The sequence below is a fragment of the Bison bison genome, unplaced genomic scaffold (genome assembly GCF_000754665.1).
Source record: "Bison bison bison isolate TAMUID 2011002044 unplaced genomic scaffold, Bison_UMD1.0 scf7180017864377, whole genome shotgun sequence".
In the NCBI taxonomy this organism is placed as follows: domain Eukaryota; kingdom Metazoa; phylum Chordata; class Mammalia; order Artiodactyla; family Bovidae; genus Bison; species Bison bison.
This window is the reverse complement of record NW_011494949.1, coordinates 5,415,897-5,436,413: the sequence shown is the minus strand read 5'-3', so window position 1 is coordinate 5,436,413 and position 20,517 is coordinate 5,415,897.

Below are 20,517 nucleotides of genomic sequence, written 5' to 3'. Positions count from 1 at the left end.
GGGCTTCCCAGGTGGCTCAGTGTTAAAGAATCTGCCTGTTATTCAGGAAATGCTGGTTCCATCCCTGTATGTTCCCTGGAGAAGGAAATGGCAACTCACTCTAGTATTCCTGCCTGGGAGATCCCACAGAGGAACCTGGTGGGTTACAGTCAAGGGGTTGCAAAGAGTTGGATTCAATGATCAAACAACAACTACGTGCAAATAAATATATAGACGATATACGGGGGAGATATAACACATAAATAAGAACTTGTTCAACCGCAGCCAAGAACTGAAGTCTGGAATCTTGGATCAGCTCAAAGTATAAAGGCTGCTATTTACCCCAACATGCTAGGATACAGGGAGCTAATGTGGAAGAAGTAAAGGGGGCTTCAGATTAAAGTCAGCTGTGTGTGTATGGATAAATCCCTTCACCCCTAAGGATCAATACCCTCTATCAAAAGAGCAAAAAAGTAATTCCATTTCACCCACCTGGAAGAGTTATAGCAAAGGTCAAATGACATCATCTATAGACTTTTTTAAAATGAGAAGTGCTGTACAAATGTTAGCTCTTAGTATTGGGACTTTATCAATCAATATATAGGGCGAGCAAATCAGAAAGACGGCCTTCCTTGTCAGGTTAAACCCAAGTGGCAATAGGCCTAACGTAGTTCTATATGACTATTCCATTGTGCTGAAAATCACCTAATAAGCACTTTGATTGGGTGAAGGTGGGGATCGGCCACGGGGCTTACCACGTGGTACACTGGTAAAGAATCCACCTGCAATGCAAGAGACACGGGTTCAGCCCCCAGGTGGGGAAGATCTGCCGGAGAAGGGAGTGAACTCACTCCAGTATTCTTTCCTGGAGAATTTTAAGGACAGAGGAGCCTGGCGGGCTACAGTCCATGGGGTCGAAAAGAATAAGACATAACTGAGAGACTGAGCAGGAGGTTGGAGAAGACTCTTGAGAGTCCCTTGGACTGCAAGGAGATCCAACCAGTCCATTCTGAAGGAGATCAGCCCTGGGATTTCTTTGGAAGGAATGATGCTGAAGCTGAAACTCCAGTACTTTGGCCACCTCATGCGAAGAGTTGACTCATTGGAAAAGACTCTGATGCTGGGAGGGATTGGGGGCAAGAGGAGAAGGGGACGACAGAGGATGAGATGGCTGGATGGCATCACTGACTCGATGGACGTGAGTCTGAGTGAACTCCGGGAGTTGGTGATGGACAGGGAGGCCTGGCATGCTGCGATTCATGGGGTCGCAGAGTCAGACACGACTGAGCGACTGATCTATGTTCTCGACCTACCACATTTAATTATCTTCCTCCCAAACCTTCATTTTTACATGTAAAGGTATCTCCCGCTGGTTTAAAAATTATGTGTTCTATTTTTATTATTCTGGTTGTTACCCATAAGTAGTTAAAAGCATACTTTTCATTTATTCCCCATACACAAGTCTAAAGTTGAGCAGAGTGTCTACCTCTTCTATCACAAGAAAAGAGCCCAAAGACACACTCATCTCCCTCCAGGTGCCCTGCCCCAGCTACTCCCGATGAACGGGTCGGTATTATGTAGAGTCTGGCCATAGATCATTAAGGTTGCAAATACTGTCTCTTATCTCTCTGAGGAAAGTTATCGTGCTTACTTTCAGTTTCTGTTCTTTGTGTTGAAATAGCTTGGTTTTCCCTCCTAGCAGCTGTTCCATCGTTTGTTTGAAGTTTGTCCGATCACGTTTTTCGGTGAACTCATCTTTTTTGCTTGGAATGGTCCGCTGCCTTAGCTAGAGTTTGTGACTTGGGAAAAGGGCCAGGCGTCTTGGTCCTTAGGCCAGCTTGAGGGATAGGAAGGACACTCCTCAGGGGGCAGAGCCACTCATAATCTGACCTGATTAGGGCGTGCCTGCCCCACAGTACTCCCCCCCAGACCCACTGTCTTCAGCTCAGACTTTTATATATATATATGTACATGTATATATATATATATATTTTTGGTTCAGGAAGAGCTACTTTCCTCTTTATTTCTCAGTATGTCATATAGATTTGCATTTAGCTGATTATTAGTGGTACTGAGCATATTTTCATATGTGTCAACCATTTGTATGTATTCTTGGAGAAATATCTATTCAGATCCTTTGCCCATTTTTGATTGGATTTTTTGGCTTTATTTTGCTATTGAGTTGTAACGGTTCTTGTACACTTTGGATGTCAATTCCTTATCAGAAATGTGGTTGGCAAATAGTTCCTCCTCTTCAGGAGGTTGCCTTTCACTCTGTTCGCAGTTTCCTTTGCTGTGCAGAAGCTTTTTAGTCTGCTGGAGGCCTACTTGTTTATTTTTGCTTTTGTTGCCTTTTGGTTCCATATTGATGAAATCATTGCCCAGACCAAATGAAGCTTTTCCTCTGCATTTTCTTCCAGGATTTTCACAGTTATAGGTCTTGCATTTAAGTCTTTCATCCATTTTGAGTTAATGTTTGTGTATGATGTAAGGTAAAAGTTCAATTTCATTCTTTTGCTATTGGATATCCAGTTTTCCAAGTCAGTCCTAAAGGAAATCAACCCTGAATATTCATTCAGCATCAGCGATGCGAAAATCTGACTCATTGGAAAAGACCCTGATGCTGGGAAAGACTGAAGGCAGGAGAAGGGAACGACAGAGGATGAGATGGTTGGATGTCATCACTGACCCAATGGACATGAACTTGGGGAAACTCTGGGAGATCTTAAGAGATATGGAGGCCTGGTGTGCTGCAGTCTTTGGGGGTCACAAAGAGTTGGACACGACTTGGTGACTGAACAACAACAAATCCAGTTTTGCTGATACTACTTGTTCAAGAGACTGTGTTTCATTTTCTCAGCTGGAATTTCTAATTTTTCACCTCTTTCTCTTCTTGTGACTCCTAACATGCATGTCTGAGATGAAGCCCACAATCCATGTTTAGCAATCTTTTTTCACAATTAATATAAATTGAGAATCTCCAGAAAAATTAGGCAGATAATGATTTTCATAACTATATATATATATATACCCCTGATGACTTAATAATCATAAATCTAATCTGTAGAACTACCGGGCATTTGTTCAGCCATGGACACACCCACCCCCTAAATCGCCAGTAGTATACGCTTGAGGACCACGCGCGGGGGGCACCCACGTGGTGTCTGTGGGTGACCACCTCTATGCTTGTTCCCAGGGCTCCTGTGTGGGTGGAGCTCTGTTACTCAAAGTGAGAACACAAACATTACAGTCTGCTAGGTTTGAGAAAATGAGCTTCCACCTATCAAATTTCTAAATATGTAAATGCCATGTTTATACCAACAACAGTTCTATTTCTATCTTCAAATCTTGTTTTAAAAATACAGGAAGGAATCTAAGGGATCAAGGTGCTGAAACAGCAAAACCTTGCCAGGGGCACGCCGTGCTTAGAGGTTTTCTACCTTGCACACTCTCTGAGAATTGTGTCTGATTCCAGGGTAGGCTTTTCGGTGTTCCTTAATCTTGGGCAAGCATTAATCACTTCTTGCTCTGTCGTTATAATTATTTGTGACATAAACATTATAGCTGTTGTTTAATCAGTAAGTCATCTCTGACTCTTGTGAACCCGTGGACTGTAGCCCTCCTGGCTCCTCTGTCCTTGGGATTTGCCAGGCAAGAATACTGGAGTGGGTTGCCATTTCTTCCTCCAGGGGATCTTCCCATCCCAGGGATCAAACCCACATCTCCTGCACTGGCAGGTAGATTCTTTACTGCTGAACCACTGGGGAAGCCCGAACATTATAGTAGTCACATTAATGAAGTAACTTCTTTGCAACTCTCTATGGCTATGTGTACAACATAGTTAAAATTCTGTATTTTTTCTTACTTACTATGATACCAAAAAAATATTTTCCCATATAGCACTACTCAGACTTAGCAATTTTTGTTCAACAGTCTATCAAATTAACGCAGTGTATTTTATTTTCCATTCCCCTATTTTTGTTTATATTTTGTTTGTACGATTTTAATAGTATTTCAAAGATCACTCTTTACTACCACTTTTCTCTTTTTCTTGGATGAATATACAGGTTGGGGGCTTCACTCGTGGCTCAGTGGTAAGGAATCCATCTGCCAATGCAGGGGACATGGGTTCGATCTGGGCAGATCCCACATGTCTCGGAGCAACCAAGCCAGGGAGCCGTAACTACTGATCCCACGTGGTGGAAGCACCGAAGCCCGCGTGTCCTAGAGCCCGGGCTCTGCAGTACCAGAAGCCACCGCGATGAGGCGCCCACGCACACCGCAGCTAGCGAGCATCCCCCACTCCCCGTAACTCTTCGAAAGGCTCACCCTCAAGCACGACTAGGAGCTTCTGGAGACCAGTGGCCATTGAAGAACCCACCTAACACCAGGGCTGCCTGAAGTCCCTCTCTGCAGCTACTAGGCAGCTTTTTTAACACCCTGGAGCCCTCTCTCAAGCCTTGGACCATATGGAAACAATAAAGCTTTTTGCAGCAAAAAAAGAAAAAGAGAGAGAGAGAAAAGCCCGCACAGCGACAAAGGCCCCGTGCAGCCAATACACCTACAGGCCGGTTTTGCTTAAACCACACAGTTGCCTTCCATGAAGATTTTACCAATTTACTGCCAGTGGCGATGAAGAAGGAATAGGTTCACTAGCATTTCACTAGTCATTACTTATTTATAATTTTTGACAAATTAATGGGGGCAAAAGGGTCTGGGAACCACTTCTTGGATCTGGAAATATTGACTCCAGTCTACATCAAAAACAGAAAGAGACGCTGCGGCAGAATTTTCTCTGCCCGTTTCTATAACTGCTTCTGAGAAAGTCAACCCAATAGGTCACATCACTGCACCTTGTTCCAACAAAACGGATTCAGATCTGATATCTGACTGCCTTCTTGACCTAAGTTAGAACTGGAAGTAGAAACATTTTCCAAGAAACTTTTAAAAACCTGTGTAACCTAGCCTTTGTAAATGTCATCTCTGAATGGATTTCCAGTTCCTTTCCAAAGCCCTTCGCCTCCAGGGAGCGTGTTTCTCTTTTCATGGTAAAATTGAACTCCTTTAAAACATCTGAACTCTCCTGAGTGTTGTATCCTTTACAGTTTCAAAAAGGGAGATGATTTAAAATCAAAATGTGTTCAACAGGGAGATGACCATGAAGCTACCATCTGGAAAGAAAGGTCACCTCCTTGAATACCTGGGCCCAGAGAGGCATCCTGAAGGCAGAGGGGCCACAGAGAGGGTGACGGCACGCATCATAAAGACGACAGATGGTGTCGTTCTAATACATGTCACTTTCAAATGGAAAACACAGGCCCGCGAAACTCAACTCATTCCCAAAACTTTAAGGATACAAATATAAAAGCTGGCACCGTTGTACTTCACTGTTTTGCATTTTAAAATTGTAGACACGTGGGCCTGAGAGCCACCTTGCCTCCCTCCCTAGTAGTGAGACCTTCGTGCTTGTCACCCACCCATCACCATTTCACATGGATTAAAAGCCTGCGGCTGAACCGATTTCCACATCATCAATCTCGGCCAGCCTCAGGAAATGTGCTAAGTGAGAAGACGCTCTCGCTTGCCGTTTCTTCGGCCCCTGCCCCACCCGACCCCCAAACCTGTCACCTTCCCCTTTTCTGGTGCATGGATATTCATAGCGACTGTGGTGTAGCTTATACACCCTTCTAACTGTACCCATTTAAAGTCCACATCTTAATAAATGTGGACTCATGAATATACACCTGTGTTACCATCACCACAACCCAACGTACTAAGTACACTGCTCATCATCTCCAAAAATGTCCTTGTGTTCTCTGGGTCTTTATTGGTAAGAACACTTGAGACCTATTCTCTTCATATATTTTAAAGTTTGAGATACTGTTGACTCTTGGTGCCATATGTACAGCAGATCTCTAGAATGTATTCATCTTCCATAACAGAAACTTTATACGTGATTAAAAAAAAAAAAAAACACCACCTTCCACTTTTGCTATGACAACCTAGAAGGGGTGGGATGGGGCAGGAGGTGGGAGGGAGTCTCACAAGGGAGGGGACATATGTATACCTCTGGCTGATTTATGTGGATGTATGGCAGAAGCCAACTTGACATTATAAAGCAATTATCCTCCAATTAAAGATAAATGAATACAAACATTTTTTTAATTAAAAAAAAACACCTTCCACTTTTGACTCGTTGCTGTTGTTCAGTTGCTAAGTGGTGTCCGACTCTTTGCGACCCTGTAGACTGCAGCACACCAGCTTCCCTGTCTTTCACCATCACCCAGAGTTTACTCAAACACATGCCCGTTGAGTCAGTGAGGCCATCCAGCCATCTCATCCTCTGCCGCCCTTTTCCTCTTTTGCCTCCAATTTGTAAGATTGGAGAGAATAAAATCCCTACTTCTTGGGCTGTTTCCAAAGCTGAATTATTTACACAAACTAGTCAACAGTATGGCATCTAGTATAAGTCTCACTTTCTACGCACATGGTCTATTATTATTACTATTATTGAATTTCTGGCATTTCTGCAAGAGAGATTTTCAGATCTTGAGCCATCTTTAGAAATTTCAAACCATATTACATAAGATTTCCTACTCTGCTCCATTAACATGAAGTGGCAAGAAAATTACATGTCACAGTTCATCAAGAGTTATTAAGAAAATAGTTCTTTCTAGGATGGAAAGAAATTGCCATGTTAACAGTAGCAGCCACAAAATGCCAGCTTCTCCATATAATTCACCGTCTGTCTGAACCAGGGTATTTCTGAGCGAAAGGAAGCGTGAGTGATGATGACTAATGAAAGCCTTCGACAGCAGGTGACGTCGAGGGCTGATGTGGGCCAAGCAGACGGATGGTCCCCGGAGCTGCCAGCTGAGCCTTCTCCCAGGTTCCCTCCCAGCATCTCCCAGCATCTTCACCAGAAATAGTCAAAGCATCCATCACCTCCTGAACACCCCCACTGCCTTTCCTGGGAGATGGCTTCAGAACTTTCCCTCTGTTTGGGATGTCTCTCTGGAAAGCCTATCAGAATTCTACCCAGGGGGTTTCCCTGGTGGTACAGTGAATAGACATCTGCCTGCCAACGCAAGGGACGTGGGTTCCATCCCTGGTGCAGGAGGCTTCCTCACGCCGTGGAGCAACAAAGCCCATGGGCCACAGCTCCTGAGTCCACGTGCTGCGACTGCTAAAGCCCGTGTGCCTGGAGCCTGTGCTCTCCCACAAGAGAAGCCGCCACTGTGGGAAGCCCATGCGCCACAGTGAAGAGCGGCCTCCACTTGCACAGCGAGAGGAAGCCACGCCTGGCGACGAGGACCCAGCACAACTGTTAATAAACAAATCATTACTGTTTTATAATTCTCCCTGGTGCCCATCGCTGTGCTGTGTCACTCAGTTGCCTCCAACTCTTTGCAACCCCACGGACTGTAGCCCGCCAGGCTCCTCTGTCCAGGGGGTTCTCCAGGCAAGAATACTGCAGTGGGTTGCCATGCCCTCCTCCCGGGGATCTTCCCAACTCAGGGATTGAACCCAGTCTCCCACATTACAGGCAGATTCTTTACCGTCTGAGCCACCAGGGAAGGCCTGGTGGTACTGTCCCTCTCTAAACGTCCCTTTATGAGGAGATGGCCACATACCTTCATTCAAACCAGCTCCCTGCTCTGGCTGTCCCCAGAAGTCTTTTCCTATCATGGGATTTCTATACTCTTCCTTCTTTTACTTCTTTTATTTATTGTCTCTGAACCTATCAACTCGTTCACATCTGAGTAAGTTTCCAAAATCAGGGACTCTAAGAGCACAGGGTCACTTTGTGGCAGGTTGCAGGCAATGAACACTTACAGATGAATTAAATCAAACACATTTTGTTTGAAACAAGAGCAAACATGAATTTGGCTTTTTTTTCTAATGTCCTTAAATACACCACATATTCGATCACATTGATGTTCTTTACTTTCCAACACAAAATCTATAAGAACAGAAACCTCCCTAAGCTCTGGGAAGTATGTGTTGTTCTGAGGGTAACTGACACTTAAACGGAAGAAAGTGTTTTCTGGAAGAGAGGCGGTCCCGTGTGGTCCGGTGTGAGGCACTCCAATTGAGTCAGGGGTTTCACACATTTAATAAGCTGCTTAATTCCAAAATGATTCCAAGAAGAAACAGGGTGTGGGGAGACCATAGCAAAGGCATCTTCGGATTTTTACAGATAATGTGTACTTGCTACAGAGAGGAAAAAGAGATGAGGCAGACCACTGTAACTTCGGAAGCAAAATCCAAGTACGTGAGATGCTGCTGGCCCAGCGTGCTCCAAATTCTCAGAGACTGCCTAGAATGATTGATGGTGCTGTCTGAGATGAGTGCATGTGGAAAATTCACTTCGGATTTTATGCAGTTAGTCTCCCAGAGAACACCAATCACGTTCCTCATCTCAAGTGCCGTGTCATTCCCAGCATCCATCAGGTTAGTAATCGAGTTCTCCAGCGAGAAGATGAGCCGGCGTTGACACAGCACTTTATGGCTTATAAGTTCTGGGAGTCCAGTGAAGTCCTTTCTAAGCTGAGTCACAAAGTCCCTGGGTCCAAACACTTGCAGAAATCAAAACTGGCAAGAATGACTGCATCAAACAGCCGACTAAGAATGTCACACGCCAGGGTCAAAGAAGTAACCTTCCCCCAGAACACAGTCATCTTTCTTTCAGTAATCTGAAAGGAATGTGACTTCAATGCAGAGCTGAAAGGTGTACAAAACAGGGCCTGACGCAGCCGCATGCCCCCCCTAAGTTGTACTACACAGAGATGGGTTTACTGGAGTATTTTAATAGTTCTCAAGCAAGGGCGTCACGCTAAACAGTGGTGATGTGAACATGCGAAGGCCATCCATCACTTCTGGGGAAACAAGGTCATTTTTATTGTCGGGGAAGGAAGTAGATCTTTGTCCTGTTGCCTCTCAGGCATCTTTGAGCAGCCTTGGTTGTGTAAATATCTGGTAAGGAAGAATTGATTTTACAAAGGAAAGGTTATGGATGAACTTCCGTCCTTTATGATAGATTCAGTATGTATTGCCTCCCACTCTGTGGGAGGTAAAGCTTTTCATTCAGGAATAGGTGGACTACTTTGCATAAAAAATTCTAGGGTTTATTGGTAGGGAGGGAACTGACACCCAAGTTCTGCCCCCCAAGATTTGACTTTAACAAGCAGAGTGAGCCTGACAAGTTCCAGACAGGAAAAACAGCAAGTCCCTGGGATGAAACTGCCTTGAGCAGGAGCAAGCTGAGCTGGGGGCCTGGACCTGAGTGCTCCAGGTGGACTCATGCTAAAATCAGACTCAGACTGTCGGTAGCATCCTCACATCACTATGGTATCGGTGAGTGGAGACCAAAGCAGACAATGGCTTCAACAGGTAGTTAAGAATATGCAGCGTGGACCAGGGCCTGTGCCACCCAAAGGAGATGCAGCCACAAGTAATACAACCCTTCCTGAGTAGGCAGAGACAGACATGGAGATAAATTCTGTAATACAATTTGCACACACGCATGCTAAGTCACGTCGGCCGTGTCAACTCTTTGCAACTCTATGGACTGTAGCCCACCAGGCTCCTCTGTCCATGGGATTCTCTAGGCATGAACACTGGAGTGGGTTGCCATTTCCTCCTCCTCCAGAGGATCTTCCCGACCCACGGATGGAACCCTTGTCTCCTGCGGCTCCTGCATTGCAGGCAGGTTCTTTACCACCACCTGGGAAAGCCCCAAGTAGCTAAGAGAATCTCAGGCTTCCAGGCGGTTCAGTGGTAAAGAATCCACTTGCCAGTGCTGGAGACGCAGGTTCAATCCCTGGGTTGGGAAGATCCCCTAGAGAAGGACGTGGCAACCCATTCCAGTATTCTTGCCTAGGAAATTCCATGGACATAGGAACTTGGCGGGCTACAGTCCGTGCGGCTGCAGAGAGTCAGACACGGCTGAGGGACTAAACAACAACAACAGTAAAGAATCAGTGTGGGTTTTCAGTAGTCTCTCGATTGTGTCCGACTGGTTGTGACCCCATGGACTGTAGCCCGTCAGGCTCCTCTGTCCATGGGATTCTCCAGGCAAGAATTCTGGAGTGGGCTGCCATTCCCTTCTCCAGGGGATCTTCCCCATCCAGGTATCAAACCTGGGTCTCCCGCATTGCAGGCACATTCTTTACAGTCTGAGCCACCAAACTGTTTTTACTTTGACAAGCAGTGATAAAAATTACATTAAACCACGCTAAAGAAAACCCACACTGATTCTTTCTGTGATAAGAAAAAAATGATTTTTTTTTTTTAATTCCAAGTAGTGCACTGTTTGAAGGAAAGTTCAGTGTCTCTGCAGTACTGTTGCCCCAGGCATAAGCTCCCTGAGCCCACACCTTTTCCAAGACCAGGAAGCAGCCAGAGAAGGCCTGGAAGGTCCAACAAGGCGGTCCGAGTCACAGAGCGTGGTGCTTGTCTCAGGGACCGCGCGAGGACGGGCACCTCCCGGGGCCTCTCTGGACAACAGTGCCGCCTGTGTGTGCCACGCTCCCTTCCCATCGCAGCCCTCCCAGGCCCCCACACTCCCGTCCCTGTCTGCTCCTCCCCTTCCTCTCTGCTCCTCCCCTTCCTCTCTGCTCCTCCCCTTCCTCTCTGGGTTATCAATTTCTTCTCTAAATCCCTGAGCCTCTGTCCACTTCGGCCCCTCCTCGTGATGTAGGAGAAAACGCAAAGAATCAGCAGAAGCCAAACTACAGCAATAGTAATTTCACGTATCTTCTTCTCAATAGGGTTTGCAAATCTATTGCTTATCTAAATATTTCAAATTTAGTTTCACAGCGATAACAGCTCATAAATATCGCCTCCGCAGACTCACGCTGGTGCTTGATGAGTTTCTTCCGCGGTGGCACTAACAGTGTTTATCCACGCTAGTGTATGTGGCCCAGAGAATCTGTTCCCTTTCTCTTAGAAATGTCTCTGTCTTAGAAAATCTGTCTTAATACACTTTTAAAGATTGGGCTAAACTAATAGCAATCAATAAATTATAGTAAAATTTCAAAGCGGCAGATGATTTCTGAAAAGAGATTCCCTGCAAGAGGCAGTGTAGGGTCTGTTCTCTTTAAGATCCAACAACTGAGTGAAGTGGAGTATCAGTTATGTCCAAGGGCCACTGGGGCCTTGTTTTTACTTTTTCATGAATCCAAATCAGCTTGAGAAGGTTAATTTACTTTAGAATGATTTCAGCTTTAAATTATTCAGCGTTCATTTACAACTCCGTAGGCCTGAGGGGGAAGTGCTCTTTTAATAGGTTTGTTTACTGATAGAATAGAAGGCAGATGGTCTCCTGCAATTTGTTAGAAACTTCGTGGAGCTCAGGAGGAGGAGGAGGTGAGTTATAATTTAACCACCTTTAGATGAAAAGCAAACAGAGAGGCTTAAAGAGCAAGGTGGTGGTTTAGCCTCCACTGTGTCCCTGGGAAAGGACAGGACGCAGAGATCGGAGCCCCGCCCCCACCCCCACCCTCACCACCCCCACCACCCCCCAACCCGTACCCCTTCCACCCCCCCAACCCCCACTCCCAGCCCCCCACCCCCGCCCATGGCTGCCTAAGAGGACATGGAGACAGGGCAGGGCACCACTGGGGTGAAGCTCCCGGCCACTCAGCTCCCCCAGGGTCCTGTCAAACCCACCACGAAAGGCTGTGCTTTGCTTTGCTTAATCATTCGGGGAAGAGCAGGCACAGGTAATTGAGGAAAGGTTCTTGTAGGTTAGAAAACTGACTCAATTTCCTGAAAAGCTAACACCGGGAGCACTGCTTTCCAGGAGGGCTGGGAGCCCCGCTGAAAGGCTGCAGGTTCACAGTCCTGTCCACCCGTCCACCCATCTCTGTCCTCTGTGCTGCCTCCTGCCTAGGGACACGGGCCTCTTTGCTTCTTGAGTGGTGCCTGTCCACAGAAAACACTCGGAGCGGGCCCAAGGTACCAAATCACGGAGAATCCCTCCCAGGACCAAAGCGGGCCACCGCTGGAGTGGGGGAAAGTCCCAGAAAGAGAATGGTGATGGTTGCTCCAGGCTGTGAGTGTATATGTGTACATGCTCAGTCAAGTTGCTCTTTGCAACCCCATGAACTGCAGCCCACCAGGCTTCTCTGTCCATGGGATTTTCTAGGCAAGAATACTGGAATGCGTTGCCGTCTCCTTCTCCAGGGGACCTGGAGACCCCCGACCAGGGATCGAACTTGCATCATTTTTTGCCTCTTGCTTTGGCAGACAGATTCTTTACCACTTTGCCACCATAATGTAATATAAATTAAATAAACAACAAAATTATAATATGTAAATCATATGTACACTGTATAATTACATATAATATTTATCGTGTACTGTACATTATTGGAAAAGGAAATGGCAACCCACTCCAGTGTTCTTGCCTGGAGAATCCCAGGGACGGGGGAGCCTGGTGGGCTGCCATCTACGGGATCGCACAGAGTCGGACACGACTGAAGCGACTTAGCGGTACATTATATATAATATATATAAACATAATTTAAAAGCTTTTTAAGTAGGCCCCACAATACAACAGACTGTTGAGCAAAATGAGAAAACTTACAAGAGTTAAAAAATCAAAACTCCCAGAAATGAATTGCTGCCTTCTGAGAAAGGTATGCGCCATTTTAGAGAATAATCAAGCATTCTACTTGCACGTCAAAAGGAGACTAAATGGAGACATTAAATTAACAGCAATTAAAAAAAAGATAGTTTTCTAACAAGGTTTTGTTCCCCTGAGAACCATAGGAGACGTCAGCATTCCTTAAGATGACAAATCGTTTTTCCGTTAATTAGCATCTCTGCAAACTGCCCCAAACAGATGGCTATAAAGCCAGCTGCATATAGTATTTTTTTTGTAAAAACAAATAAAGGAAAGAAAATCAACAGCAGCAAGCCTAGAGCTTATTAAATTGTATTGAATTCTATTTCCAGTTCAATTGATAATTTATTCTCTAACCCCAACATAACCACACAACACAGCATCAGAAAGGAACATCATCAGTAAATGGGCTTACTGGCATCTAAGGCTCAATAGTGAATCCTCAGTTTTGAAAGCAGTCATGTCAATGCTCAGTATTTTGCTTCCTGACTTTTTTAGCTTGATCCTCCAGAAATAGGCCCAAGACATATGCATGTGGCTGGTGGCTCAGAGGGTAAAGAATCTGCCTGCAGTGCAGGCGACCTCGGTTTGATCCCTGGATCAGGAAGATCCCCTGGAGAAGGGAATGGCTACCCACTCCAGTATTCTCGCCTGGAGAATCCAGCGGACAGAGGAGCCTGGTGGGCTAGAGTCCGTGGAGTCTCAAAAGAGTCAGACATAACTTGATGACTAAACAACAACAACAATGTATTACACATTATCAACTGATATTGATATTTGTTTTATTATATTATATATAAATATATTTATTTTCAGTTGTATTTCAATGCAAAACTCTCATGCACTTACTATTTCAAAAATGCCTGCTGCGATATTTGATTATTGCTTTGCTTCAGTCTTAAATGATTGGATTATTCATCTCATACCTCCTTCAAAGTGTGAACTTATGACTTTGCTCAGCTGTGTTCTAGGTCCTTCTCTGTACTTGAGGGGAAAGCACTCAGCTGTCCTTGGTGTGCACAACATGAAGCAGCTTCATCTGTGCTCTTTGGGGGCCTTCCTTGGTGCCTTTGCCCGGGGGTGGGGGATCCCCTGCGAAGCTGCCCACCCCGTTTCTCATGTAATCAAGGCTGTCTGATGGGTTCACCCTCCACTGGAGGGAAATACATCCATTTAATTTACAACGTAACGAGAGCACCATGACTTAGGCTCCTGCTCAGTGCTCAGATGTGTCTGACTCTTTGCAACACTCTGGACTGTAGCCCACCAAGCTCCTCTGTCCATAGCATTCTCCAGGCAAGAATACTGGAGTGGGTTGTCATTTCCTTCTCCAGGGGATCTTCCTGACCCAGGGATTGAACCTGTGTCTTCTGTGTCTCCTGCATTGCAGGCAGATTCTTTACCCTGAACCATCTAGGCTTCTGAAATGTAAGCCCTTGGATGCCTTTCAATTAAGAACTCAAAAGTTGAGTTACTAAATTAGCCACCATCCGACTCCTGAGAAACAGTGGTGGCAGTGATGGACTTGATTTTCTTGGTCTCCAAGATCACTGCAGATGGTGACTACAGCCGTGAAATTGAAGACTCTTGCTTGCTCCTTGGAAGAAAAGTTATGACAAACCTAGACAGCAGTTAAAAAGCAGAGACATTACTTTGCCAATTAGTCCATCTAGGCAAAGCTACGGTTTTTCCAGCAGTCATGTACAGATGTGAGAGTTGGACCATAAAGAAGTCTGAGCACCAAAGAATTGATACTTTCAAACTGTGGTGTTGAAGAAGACTCTTGAAAGTTCCTTGGACTGCAAGGAGAGCAAACCAGTCAATCTTAACGGAAATCAACCCTGAATATTCCTTAGGACAGATGCTGAAACTGAAGCTCCAATACTTTGGCCACCTGATGCAAAGAACTGACTCATTAGTGAAAGAAAGAAACTAAAAGTCTCTCAGTCATGTCCAACTCTTTGTGACCCCATGGACTATACAGTCCATGGAATTCTCCAGGCCAGAATACTGGAGTGGGTAGTCATTAAAAGACTCTAATGCTGGGAAAGATTGAAGGCAGGAGGAGAAGGGGCTGACAGAGGATGAGATGGTTGGGTGGCATCACCGACTTGATGGACATGAGTTTGAGCAAAGTCTTCAGAGCTCATTATTCATTTATCTGTTCATTCATTCCATCAACAACTTTATGGAAAGTATAATCAAAACAGGACAATTTCAGTGCACAAAACATTAAAACAGAGTCCTCAGGAAACCTAAAGAACCAGCTTAGAAATGGATTTTGACTCTAGAATAGAAGCTGGCCAGGAAGGACTTTGGAAGTAGGAGGCAGCATGTGCAAAAGGGAGAGGGAACAAGAACGCGTTTGTGGGCAGTTTGTGGGCTGAGATCAGACCGAGAGGGCCACGGAGGGGGACCAGGACTGGCTTCCCGGGCACGTGACCTGTGCTACACACAAGGCCTGCTGCTTAGAAGGACTGCATGCCTGGCTGAATGTTCTGCTGTCATTGCCTTTACATTTTTCATTTTTAATGAATGGCCCTGCATCTTAATTTTGCATCAGGCATTGCAAGTTATATAGCTGGTCCTGAAGAGACATAAATCAGGAGAAGCTGAGAGTTGGTGAGAGGCGGATCCATGGATGACTTTCCACACTGGGGCTTTGATAATAGAGTCAGTGGGCCCTTTAAAAGCCTCCCCTTCACAGCCACTCCTGCCAGCCTCCTGTTCCCTGGGATGAATCATATCCGGGCTCAGGTCCCTCCCCACCCACCTGGACCAGAGGCTTCATTGCCAAGACTGCTCGAAGCCAACGTGTTAACCCTCTGCTCACGGATCCCTCTGGGCCCGGTGCATCCTCACCGCATCCCCACCACAGCAGGTCAGCACTGACGGGAAAGATGCACAGAGATGGAGGCCAGGGTCGCAGGGAGATCAAGCTTTCCCGTCTCAAGCAGCACGGTTCCTTTTGGTTGTCCTGCATTCTTCCCTCTCCATTACCTGCTACGATCCATCAGCCATCACTCTGTTCCACATGCAGCTCCACGCTTGGACTATTTCCCCGCCTGCTTCACTCAGATGGACCTTCTGTTTCTTCCCTTCCCAACCACATCCTCATCCCTGGTCAGGAGGAAGAGGACCCCAGGGCATGGGGACAACCCTGTCTGCACTCACCATGGCATCTTCACGTGACCACAGACCTGTTCGCAGACTTTCTTTCCTCTGCACGCAGTTTCCTCCTCTCTTCTGGGATCTTTGCATAAGCCATTAAAAAAGCCCGGTTCAGTTCAGTCACTCAGTCGTGTCCTACACCTTGCAACCCCGTGGACTGCAGCACTCCAGGCTTCCCTGTCCATCACCAACTCCCGGAGCTTGCTCAAACCCATGTCCATTGAGTCGGTGATGCCATCCAACCATCTCATACTCTGTCGTCCCCTTCTCTCTGAATGAATAAATGCATATGCAAATGCCCCCCTTCCCTGCCAGCTCCTTCAGGCTTTTCTTCTTGAGCCATTGGACCTTCACCATCCCAAACACATGTCCGTGTCCAGCCCCTGCTGCTCCCCTCATGGGGTGTCTTCCTCTCCCACTACTTGACTTGGCTTTTTGTCCTGGCTCTTTCTCTCCATCACAGCTCAAGGATCACCTGTAGACAACTCACAGGTTTACAGGATTCAAACCCAGTTCTATCTGATTTCAAAGCAAGAGAGGAGATATTCAAACATGGAAGTGGTCACTAAACACGGTCCCTGCTTACCTCCTTTTTCACCTGCCACAGCGCTGTCTTCAGTCTGGCAGATTGTATTGTCCTTCAGTGTCTATTCATCCCCTTCCCCTCTCCGTAACTTTGGATCTGTGCACCCAAATCACTTTGGTTGATGGAATACAAACAGACTGATGCAAGTGGCTGCTTCAGGTGCCACCTCATCCTTGGCTCAGCTCCTGCCATCGGTCCCCCATCCCCAGTGGCCTCTAGTCCAGGATGAGAAGACACCTGGAGGAGACCTGAGCCCAACAGACTGGAGCAGGCTTGTGCACTCCAGCCCTCCCAATGCCACCCAACCCAAGCATCCTCAAGCAGGAAGAAGTCTTTGCTCTTAGAAGCCACTGATGTTGGGTTTGTTTGATACACAGCATTATCACAGAAAAATCTGACTATTACACTCTCCCATGTGTTGATGTTCAGTTCAGTTCAGTTGCTCAGTTGTGACCCCATGAACCACAGCACGCCAGGCCTCCCTGTCCATCACCAACTCCTAGAGTCCACCCAAACTCGTGTCCATCGAGTCGGTGATGCCATCCAACCATCTCATCCTCTGTTGTCCCCTTCTCCTCCTGCCTTCAATCTTTCCCAGCATCAGGGTCTTTTCCATTGAGGCAGCTCTTCACATGAGGTGGCCAAAGTATTGGAGCTTCAGCTTCAGCATCAGTCCTTCCAATGATTTCCTTTAGGATGGACTGGTTGGATCTTCTTGCAGTCCCAGGGACTCTCAAGAGTCTTCTCCAACACCATAGTTCAAAAGCATCAATTCTTCAGTGCTCAGCTTTCTTTACAGTCCAACTCTCACATCTATACACGACTACTGGAAAAACCATAGCCTTGACTAGATGGATCTTTGTTGCCTAAGGGTGTTGATGTTACCAGTAGGGAATGATATATATCCACAGAGCCCATAGTGAAAAAGAGAAAATGCTAAGACCTTAGATGACCCACAGACAAGCTGAAGCCAGCTTTTAGTGAAAGTTGTGCTTATAGACAAAAGCTTCTGAATCTGAAAAACACACCAATAACTGGCTGGTCCACTAATCCCCTCCTGAAGAGAAGACTGTCAGAAGGACCCTTTTCCCCTTGACCTCGTGTCTGCATAGAGAGGGCGCTCCGTGAGAGGGCGGCTCCTCACTCACTCCACCACAGGGTGGGGCCCGAATGGCTTCTGTCACTGGGAAATTTGAGAGAAGGGGCAGGACAGAGCCGAGAAGCCTCTTTTTTCGCCTTTGTCCACACAGACCACACAGTCTGGTCTGTTCTATACCAACCTGTAAGGGGCTTTCTGCTAGGAAGGACTTAGCGGATGAGTGGGAAGTCCAGTCAAACTGGGGAGTGTGGGAGCAAGTCCACTTTATCATAGACATAATTACATTTTAGGTCAAAAAATAAAAAGTTATTGGTAATAAGATTTTATCCCCAGGGGCTTGACTACATTATTTCTCATCTGGTTTCTAGTTCAGGCAGGAACTAAAATAATTTACTGTAACATAAAAATTGTATATGGCAGGGAAGAAATTGCAGAGTTTCCATCTGAGATCCATGGAGGGGTAAGCAAGAGGTACCTTCTGTGAGCTACACATTGCCTATCTCCAATGAGCATGGTGTGTGTGTGTGTGTGTGTGTGTGTGTTAGTCACTCAGTCGTGTTCAACTCTTTGCAACCCCATGGACTGTAGCTGGCCAGGCTCCTGTGTCCATGGAATTCTCCAAACAAGAATACTGGAGTGAGCTGCCATTACCTTCTCCAGGGGATCCTCCCGACTCAGGATCAAACTCGGGTCTCCTGCATTGCAGGCAAATTCTTTACCATCTGAGCCACCAGGAAAGCCCAAACATGGTATATCTGTCTCAAAGAGCCTTTGGTGAAGAAGGGCTTCCATATTAAATTGTGAAATAGGCTAAACTAATCAATTAAATTTGTGGTGGTTTGTCCTTAATGGTTTGAAGCTTGAAGAGACCAGTCAATGCTGCGTAAATGCTAATGAGACAAAACTCCTGCTAAAGATTAAAAAATTAAAGTCTGCCATTTAGACATACTTGGTGCTTTCCAAACACTGCCTCTCGCCAAAAGGACCAACAGCAATAATGAATCAGGGATGCTTCTATAAAAGGCATGTGAAGACAGTTGATAATTAAAGGGGAAAGGACCTTTTTGAATTGCTAGCTGTTAAGTCTTGCCCCAAAGGTTCCATCTTGAGCTATGCATCTCGGCTTCAACATTCCTCAGTCACCTTTTCCACCAGGTCCTCACACTCTCTGTCACCACTGCCTACCCTAAGCACCCCAAAGTCAGCCACCAGAGAGCTAGAGACAGCCCCCACACCCCAGAGCCCCGAAGTTATTCTGACTAGCTAATCCTAAGTCTGCTCCCCCTGCCTATCCTATCTCTCCCCCTAGAAGCCACAATAAAGGCGCCTGATCACACCTGGCCTGTGGCGTGCCCCCTCCCCACGGGAACCATGAGAAACAAACTGTCTTTTCAATGGCAAGTACCTCCTGATCTGCTGGCCTTATTGCATGTCAAATTTTCTATGAATATTTTAAATGTATTAATTTAAAGTTGTTTTGAAACCGGGACCATGTGCAAGGACCAGAGAGAAAGTGAGGGGACCCCAGGAGTAGATGCTGTAACCCCCGGAAACCATCAAACAAAGAAACAGGGATTTTAGTCCTACAGCCAAAAGGAACTGAATTCAGCCAACACCCGAGAGAGCCTGGAAAGATCTTCCTCCCCACTGTCTCCCAGACAAGAGTCTTGTAGGGTCATTCCATATTTCAGCCTGTGAGATGCTAAGCAGAAAACCCAGTGAAGTCTGCCCAGACTTGTGAGCTAAGGATCTGTGCTCTGTCATACAGCACAGAAAGCTAATACAATGTACATAAGGATACTACACAAAGCACATTCATACATTCTATGCAGACTGCCTTTAAACGCCCGAACAGTTTAAATTTGGTATCTTTCCTCAAATCCTAAAGCATACCATCTTGTTTACATTTTCAGGACACAGGAAGCATTTTCCTTCCAGTTTTTAATAGAACTCAAGACGACAAAAACAGTCACCAAAGCTCTGAGCATCTCCAAGTGGCTCATTAAAGGTGTTAGAGCCTCAGGGACAACAACCTCAGGATGTATCCATCTGGGGTTCCCTGGTGAGGCATGAACTGCCCACCTGTCAATACTCAGATTCCCATGCCAGCTGGAAGCGTGCCCACAGCACCCTTCTCCCCTCTGGCCCCGTGAGCATGAGCATGGAGAAGCAAACGTAACGTGCCCAGCAAGGCCGACATTCTCGGCTGTGAGCAGCGACCAAGACAGACATCAGGAGGACGCTGACAAAGTGGAATGCCTGCTGCATGACAGATCCCTTCAGTGCAACGATCCTTTCTCATACAGCATCCAAAATCATGCCTTCCTGAAAATACAGCCCGTTTTGACAAATAGATGTTTATAACCTTAACCAGAAGGTTTGTCGTTCAGTTACTCAGTCGTGTCCAACTCTTTGAAACCCAATAGACTGCAGCATGCCAGGCTTCCCTGTCTTTCACCATCTCCCAGAGTTTGCCCAAACTCATGTCCATTGAGTCAGTGATGCCATCCAGCCATTTCATCCTCTGTCGTCCCCTTCTCCTCCTGCCCTTAGTCCTTCCCAGCATTAGGGTCTTTTCCAGTGAGTCGGCTCTTCTCATCAGGTGGCTAAAGAATTGGAGCTTCAGCATCAGTCTTTCCAATGAATATTCACGGTTGATTTCCTTTAGGATGGACTGGTTTGTTCTCCTTAAAGTCCAAGGGATTCACAAGACTCTTCTCCAGCACCACAGTTTGAAAGAAGGTTATGGTATGGATATAAATTTCTAAAAGTCAATTTTAAAATTTAATGCCTGTGCCTCGCACACCTGAGCCAGGAGCTGGGACTGAGTGGAGCAAGACGGATGCAGCCCCATGTCTCCCTTCAAACCAACTTCAACCTCAAACCTTTTCCTTCTCCACAGATGCTCTCCAGAAAAGTTTGAAGATCCAACACCCCTAGATTAGCCAACATCTGTGAGGCACCTGCCTCAGGAGTTTGGGTCTGAATATCCACAGCCGCCCTTGCATCAGAACCACCTCCTGGTGCATACATCTGCTCCCTGTGACACTG